Source organism: Dermacentor silvarum, chromosome 5 (assembly GCF_013339745.2).
Source record: "Dermacentor silvarum isolate Dsil-2018 chromosome 5, BIME_Dsil_1.4, whole genome shotgun sequence".
NCBI lineage: Eukaryota > Metazoa > Arthropoda > Arachnida > Ixodida > Ixodidae > Dermacentor > Dermacentor silvarum.
In genome coordinates this window covers 146,797,950-146,806,253 of record NC_051158.1, presented here as the reverse complement: position 1 = coordinate 146,806,253, position 8,304 = coordinate 146,797,950, and the positions used below count along the sequence as shown (strand labels likewise).

Sequence of the window (8,304 nt, the reverse complement as noted above, 5' to 3'; positions counted from 1 at the left end):
ATGCTGGTCTTTTCAGCACAAGCCCTGAAGACATCGGTCTCTATGAAGGCATCGAACACGAGATCAAGCTGGTGCCTGACGCCAAGCCCTACGGTCGACAGCCATACCGTTACACAGCCAGTGATAGACAATTTCTCGAGCGTCAGACAGCGACTCTGCTTGAGAGCGACATCATCCGACCATCCTATGGCCCATGGGGCTTTCCAGCGGTGGTAGTGACGCTAAACAACAAAAAGAGGCTGTGTGTGAATTACATACCTCTGAACCATATAACAGTGAATGTTCTGCAGCCACTTCCCCGGGCTGACGACATTTTTTATGACCTTGCTGGCAGCTTCCTGTTCGCGGTCTTGGATTTGTTCTGTGCATACTGGCAAATCAGAGGGAAAGAGGAAGACCAGGAAAAAACCACATTCATCACTCACCAGGGTACTTTCAAATGGACGCAAATGCCTTTCGGGTTGAAGAATGCACCATCCACCTTTGAAGACTTCTCGCCCGGTGTCACGTAGTGCAGAAACTGCATCTGCTTTGCCGCTGAACGATCAGTGCCCAGTCAGAGAGCCCAGACTGCCCACCCACCTACAAGACTATGACCTGTCAATGCAACAGTAGCTTTTCGTTTCCAAGTGGACTTGGACTTCTAAGTGGGGTGGGATGTGAGCTTCAGCTCTAAACATAGCTGTACTCGAAACCAGGTCAAGCAACCTTGAGAGTCGTGTGACGTTGTGCGAGAGAAGAGCGGAGAGCCGGAGTTTTTTCAGCCTCAAACAATGAACGCAGTTTGAATTTTTGCCAATTAAACGTTTTTCAACCTTTCTGCCCGCTTCCTCCGCTCACAATATGGTTTCTGACTAACTAAAATCAAGCACCTCGGTACACGCAAATTCGTTTATATTATCCACACGTAGTCAAGACTGACTCCAGCAAGTTGTTTTATCATCTACATTTATTTCCAATTTTTATCTTTCTCATTCGAATTAATAAAGCAAGTTAGTTACTCACTGATTTCTCTTCTTTTAATGATTTTTGGTTTTATATGGTTGTGACTAACTAAAATCGAGCGCCTCGCTACACGTGGATTTCGTGCATAGTATCGACGCGTAATCGGCTCTGACTCCAGCAAGTTGTTTTAACATCAACATTTATTTGCAATTTTTATCTCTCCTTTAAAATAATAAAGCAAGTTAGTTACGCATTGATTTCTCTTCTTTTATATTTTTTTGGTTTTATATGGTTGTGACTAACTAAAATGGAGCGTCTCGGTACAAGTGGCTTTCGTGCATATTATCCACGCGTAATAGTCTCTGACAGCAGCAAGTTGTTTTATCATCAACATTTATTTCCAATTTTTATCTCGATCATTCGAATTAATAATGCAAGGTATTTACTCATTTCTTTCGCTTCTTTTAATGGTTTTTGCTTTTATATGGTTGTGACTAACTAAAATCGAGCGTCTGGGTACAGGCAAATTCGTTTTTATTACCCATCGTAATTGGCCCTGACTGCAGCAAGTTGTTTTATCATCAACATTTATTTCCAATTTTTATCTCTCTCATTCGAATTAATAAAGCAAGTTAGTTACTCATTGATTGTTCTACTTTTAATGATTTTTGGTTTTATATGGTTGTTACTAACTAAAGTGGAGCACCTCGGTACACGTGGCTTTTTTTATATTATCCACGCGTAATCATGTCTGACTGCAGCAAGTTGTTTTATTATCAACATTCATTTCCAATTTTTATCTCTCTCATTCCAATTAATAATGCAAGTTATTTACTCATTTCTTTAGCTTCTTTTAATGGTTTTTGCTTTTATATGGTTGTGACTAAATAAAATCGAGCGCCTCGGTACACGCAAATTCGTTTATATTATCCACGCGTAATCAGGTCTGACTACAGCAAGTTGTTTTATAATCAAAATTTATTTCCAATTTCTATCTCTCTCATTCGAATTATTAAAGCAAGTTAGTTACTCATTGATTTCTCTTCTTTTAATGATTTTTTGTTTTATATGGTTGTGACACTAAAATCGAACGCCTCGGTACACGTGGCTTTCGTTTATATTCGTGCATAATCTGGTCTGACTGCAGCAAGTTGTTTTATCATCAACATTCATTTCCAATTTATATCTCTCTCATTCCAATTAATGATGCAAGTTATTTACTCATTTCTTTCCCTTCTCTTTATGATTTTTGGTTTTATATGGTGGTGACTAATTATAATGGAGCGCCTCGGTACACGTGGCTTTCGTTTATATTACCCACGCGTAATCGGCTCCGACTACAGCAAGTTTTTGTATCAACATTTATTTCCAATTTTTGTCTCTCTCATTCCAATTATTAAGGGAAGTTAGTTACTCATTGATATCTCTTCTTTTAATGATTTTTAGTGTTGTATGGTTGTGACTAAATAAAATCGAGTGCCTCGGTACACGCAAATTCGTTTACATTATCCACGCGTAATCGTCTCTGACAGCAGCAAGATGTTTTATCATCAACATTTATTTCCAATTTATATCTCTCTCATTCCAATTAATAAAGCAAGTTAGTTACTCATTGATTTCTCTTCTTTTAATGATTTTTGGTTTTATATGGTTGTGACTAACTAAAATCGAGCGCCTCGGTACACGTGGATTTCGTGCATATTATCCACGCGTAATAGTCTCTGACAGCAGCAAGTTGTTTTATCATCAACATTTATTTCCAATTTATATCTCTCTCATTCCAATTAATAAAGGAAGTTAGTTACTCATTGATTTCTCTTCTTTTAATGATTTTTAGTTTTATATGGTTGTGACTAACTAAAATCAAGCAGCTCGGTACACGCAAATTCGTTTATATTATCCACGCGTTGTCAGGACTAACTGCAGCAAGTTGTTTTATCATCAACATTTATTTCCAGTTTTTATTTCTCACATTCGAAATAATAAAGCAAGTTACTCATTGATTTCTCTTCTTTTAATTATTTTTTGTTTTATATGGTTGTGACACTAAAATCGAACGCCTCGGTACACGTGGCTTTCGTTTATATTCGTGCGTAATCTGGTCTGACTGCAGCACGTTGTTTTATCATCAACATTCATTTCCAATTTATATCTCTCTCATTCCAATTAATGATGCAAGTTATTTACTCATTTCTTTCCCTTCTCTTTATGATTTTTGGTTTTATATGGTGGTGACTAATTATAATGGAGCGCCTCGGTACACGTGGCTTTCGTTTATATTACCCACGCGTAATCGGCTCTGACTACAGCAAGTTTTTGTATCAACATTTATTTCCAATTTTTGTCTCTCTCATTCCAATTATTAAGGGAAGTTAGTTACTCATTTATTTAGCTTATTTTAATGGTTCTTGCTTTTATATGGTTGTGACTAACTAAAATCGAGCGCCTCGGTACACGCAAATTCGTTTACATTATCCACGCGTAATCGTGTCTGACAGCAGCAAGTTGTTTCATCATCAACATTTATTTCCAATTTATATCTCTCTCATTCCAATTAATAAAGCATGTTAGTTACTCACTGATTTCTCTTCTTTTAATGATTTTTGGTTTTATATGGTTGTGACTAACTAAAATCGAGCGCCTCGGTACACGTGGATTTCGTGCATATTATCCACGCGTAATAGTCTCTGACAGCAGCAAGTTGTTTTATCATCAACATTTATTTCCAATTTATATCTCTCTTATTCCAATTAATAAAGCAAGTTAGTTACTCACTGATTTCTCTTCTTTTAATGATTTTTGGTTTTATATGGTTGTGACTAACTAAAATCGAGCGCCTCGGTACACGTGGATTTCGTGCATATTATCCACGCGTAATAGTCTCTGACAGCAGCAAGTTGTTTTATCATCAACATTTATTTCCAATTTATATCTCTCTCATTCCAATTAATAAAGAAAGTTAGTTACTCATTGATTTCTCTTCTTTTAATGATTTTTAGTTTTATATGGTTGTGACTAACTAAAATCAAGCACCTCGGTACATGCAAATTCGTTTATATTATCCACGCGTAGTCAGGACTGACTACAGCAAGTTGTTTTATCATCAACATTTATTTCCAGTTTTTATTTCTCACATTCGAAATAATAAAGCAAGTTAGTTACTCATTGATTTCTCTTCTTTTAATGATTTTTAGTTATATATGGTTGTGACTAACTAAAATAGAGTGCCTCGATACAAGTGGCTTTCGTTTATATTATCCACGCGTAATCAGGTCTGACTGCAGCAAGTTGTTTTATCATCAACATTTATTTGCAATTTTTATCTCTCTCATTCTAATTTATAATGCAAGATATTTACTCATTTCTTTCGCTTCTTTTAATGGTTTTTGCTTTTTATGGTTGTGACTAACTAAAATCAAGCGCCTCATTACACGCAAATTCGTTTACATTATCCACGCGTAATCAGGTCTCACTACAGCAAGTTGTTTTATAATCAAAATTTATTTCTAATTTCCATCTCTCTCATTCGAATTACTGAAGCAAGTTAGTTACTCATTGATTTCTCTTCTTTTAATGATTTTTGGTTTTATATGGTTGTGACACTAAGATCGAACGCCTCGGTACACGTGGCTTTCGTTTATATTCGTGCGTAATCTGGTCTGACTGCAGCAAGTTGTTTTATCATCAACATTCATTTCCAATTTATATATCTCTCATTCCAATTAAGAATGCAAGTTATTTACTCATTTCTTTCCGTTCTCTTTATGATTTTTGGTTTTTTGTGGTGGTGACTAATTATAATGGAGCGCCTCGGTACACGTGGCTTTCGTTTATATTATCCACGCGTAATCGACTCTGACTCCAGCAAGTTGTTTTATCATCAACATTTATTTGCAATTTTTATCTCTCACATTCGAATTAATGAAGCAAGTTAGTTACGCATTGATTTCTCTTCTTTTATAGATTTTTGGTTTTATATGGTTGTGACTAACTAAAATGGAGCACCTCGGTAAACGTGTCTTTCGTTTATATTATCCACGCGTAATCAGGTGTGACTGATGAAATAGTTCAGCGGAAATCCGCTAGGTGGAGATAAGTAATAAAGAGAAACTGAGACATCCACCCAAATGTAGCAATTCTCTACTATGGAAACCCGACTGGGTTCCTCGAAAGAAAACCTCGCAGTTGAAGAAAAATTCGTCCTGGTCCGGGACTCGAACCCGGGACCACTGCCTTTCCGGGGCAGCCGCTCTACCATCTGAGCTAACCAGGCGGCTAGCAGATGGCAGGGCGAAGTCGAATTTGTCGACAACTCGAAGCAAAGGCAAGTATATGATGTAATAGTTCAGCGGAAACCCGCTAGGTGGAGATAAGTAATTAAAGAGAAACTGAGACATCCACCCAAATGTAGCAATTCGCTACTATGGAAACCCAACCGGGTTCCTCGAAAGAAAACCTCGCAGTTGAAGAAAAATTCGTCCTGGTCCGGGACTCGAACCCGGGACCACCGCCTTTCCGGGGCAGCCGCTCTACCATCTGAGCTAACCAGGCGGCTAGCAGATGGCAGGGCGAAGTCGAATTTGTCGACAACTCGAAGCAAAGGCAAGTATATGTCGAGTTGTCGACAAATTCGACTTCGCCCTGCCATCTGCTATCCGCCTGGTTAGCTCAGATGGTAGAGCGGCTGCCCCGGAAAGGCGTTGGTCCCGGGTTCGAGTCCCGGACCAGGACGAATTTTTCTTCAACTGCGAGGTTTTCTTTCGAGGAACCCGGTTGAGTTTCCATAGTAGCGAATTGCTACATTTGGGTGGATGCCTCAGTTTCTCTTTAATCAGGTGTGACTGCAGCAAGTTGTTTTATCATCAACATTTATTTCTAATTTCCATCTCTGTCATTGGAATTATTGAAGCAAGTTAGTTACTCATTGATTTCTCTTCTTTTAATGATTTTTGGTTTTATATGGTTGTGACTAACTCAAATTGAGCGCCTCGGTACACGTGGCTTTCGTTTATATTATCCACGCGTTATCGGCACTGACAACAGCAAGTTGTTTTATCATCAACATTTATTTCCAATTTTTATCTCTCTCATTCTAATTAATAAAGCAAGTTAGTTACTCATTGATTTCTCTTCTTTTAATTATTTTTGGTTTTATATGGTTGTGACTAAGTAAAATCGAGCGCCTCGGTACACGTGGATTTTGTGTATATTATCCACGCGAAATCGTCTCTGACAGCAGCAAGTTGTTTTACCATCAACAATTATTTCCAATTTATATCTCTCTCATTCCAATTAATAAAGTAAGTTAGTTACTCATTGATTTCTCTTCTTTTAATGATTTTTAGTTTTATATGGTTGTGACTAGCTAAAATCGAGCACCTCGGTACACGCAAATTCGTTTATATTATCCACGCGTAGTCAGGACTGACTGCAGCAAGTTGTTTTATCATCAACATTTATTTCCAGTTTTTATCTCTCACATTCGAAAAATAAAAACAAGTTAGTTACTCATTGATTTCTCTTCTTTTAATGATTTTTAGTTATATATGGTTGTGACTAACTAAAATGAAGCACCTCGGTACACGTCGCTTTTGTTTATATTATCCACGCGTAATAAGGTCTGACTACAGCAAGTTGTTTTATTATCAACATTCATTTTCGCTTTTTATCTCTCTCATTTCTAGTAATAAAGCTATTTAGCGACTCATTGATTTCTCTTCTTTTAACGATTTTTGGTTTTATATGGATGTGACTAACTAAAATGGAGTGCCTCGGTACACGTGGCTTTCGTTTATATTATCCACACGTAATCGGCTCTGACTCCAGCAAGTTGTTGTATCATCAACATTAGTTTCCAATTTTTATCTCTCTCATTTGAATTAATAAAGCAAGTTAGTTACTCATTGATTTCTCTGTTTTAATGATTTTTGGTTTTATATGGTTGTGACTAACTAAAACGGAGCACCTCGGTACACGTGGATTTCTTTATATTATCCACGCGTAATGAGGTCTGACTGCAGCAAGTTGTTTTATCATCAACATTTATTCGCAATTTTTATCTCTCTTATTCCAATTATTAATGCAAGTTATTTACTCATTTCTTTCGCTTCTTTTAAAGGTTTTTGCTTTTACATGGTTGTGACTAACTAAAATGGAGCGCCTCGGTACACGCAATTCGTTTATATTATCCACTCGTAATCATGTCTGACTTCAGCAAGTTGTTTTATAATCAAAATTTATTTCCAATTTCTATCTCTCTCATTCGAATTATTAAAGCAAGTTAGTTATTCATTGATTTCTCTCCTTTTAATCACTTTTGGTTTTATATGGTTGTGACTAACTCAAATTGAGCGCCTCGGTACACGTGGCTTTCGTGCATATTAACCACGCGTAATCGGCTCTGACAGCAGCAAGTTGTATCATCAACATTTATTTCCAATTTATATCGCTATCATTCCAATTAATAAAGCAAGTTAGTAGTTGATTTCTCTTATTTTATTGATTTTTGGGTTTATATGGTTGTGAATAACTAAAATGGAGTGCCTCGGTACACGTGGCTTTTGTTTATGTTATCCACTCGTATTCGGCTCTGACTGCAGCAACTTGTTTTATCATCAACATTTGTTTCAAATTTTTATCTCTCTCATTCCAAATACTAAAGCAAGTTAGTTACTCATTTATTTCTCTCTTTTATTGATTTTTAGTTATATATGGTTGTGACTAACTAACTAAAATCGATTGCCTCAGTACACGTGGCTTTCGTTTATATTATCCGTGCGTAATCTAGTCTGACTACAGCAAGTAGTTTTGTCATCAACATTCATTTCCAATTTATATCTCTCACATTCCAATTAATAATGCAAGTTATTTAATCATTTCTTTCTCTTCTCTTTATGATTTTTGTGTTTATATTGTGGTGACTAATTAAAATGGAGCGCCTCGGTACACGTGGCTTTCGTTTATATTATCCACGCCTAATCTGGTCTAACTGCAGCAAGTTGTTTTATCATCAACATTTATTTCCAATTTTTGTCTCTCTCATTCCAATTATTAAGGGAAGTCAGTTACTCATTGATAACTCGTCTTTTAATGATTTTTAGTTTTTTATGGGTGTGACTAACTAAAATCGAGCGCCTCGGTACACGTGGATTTCGTGCATATTATCCACGCGAAATCGTCTCTGACAGCTGCAAGTTGTTTTACCATCAACATTTTATTTCCAATTTATATCTCTCTCATTCCAATTAATAAAGCAAGTTAGTTACTCATTGATTTCTCTTCTTTTAATGATTTTTAGTTTTATATGGTTGTGACTAACTAAAATCGAGCACCTCGGTACACGCAAATTCGTTTATATTA

At 36.6% G+C, this 8,304-nt stretch overlaps 1 non-coding gene across 1 annotated transcript; it reads right to left on the bottom strand.

Moving 5' to 3' along the window:
- Positions 1 to 5,143: 5,143 nt before the first annotated feature.
- Positions 5,144 to 5,218, bottom strand: Trnas-gga (transfer RNA serine (anticodon GGA)). The gene has a single exon. It is a non-coding gene; the product is annotated as a tRNA-Ser (tRNA).
- Positions 5,219 to 8,304: the final 3,086 nt, after the last annotated feature.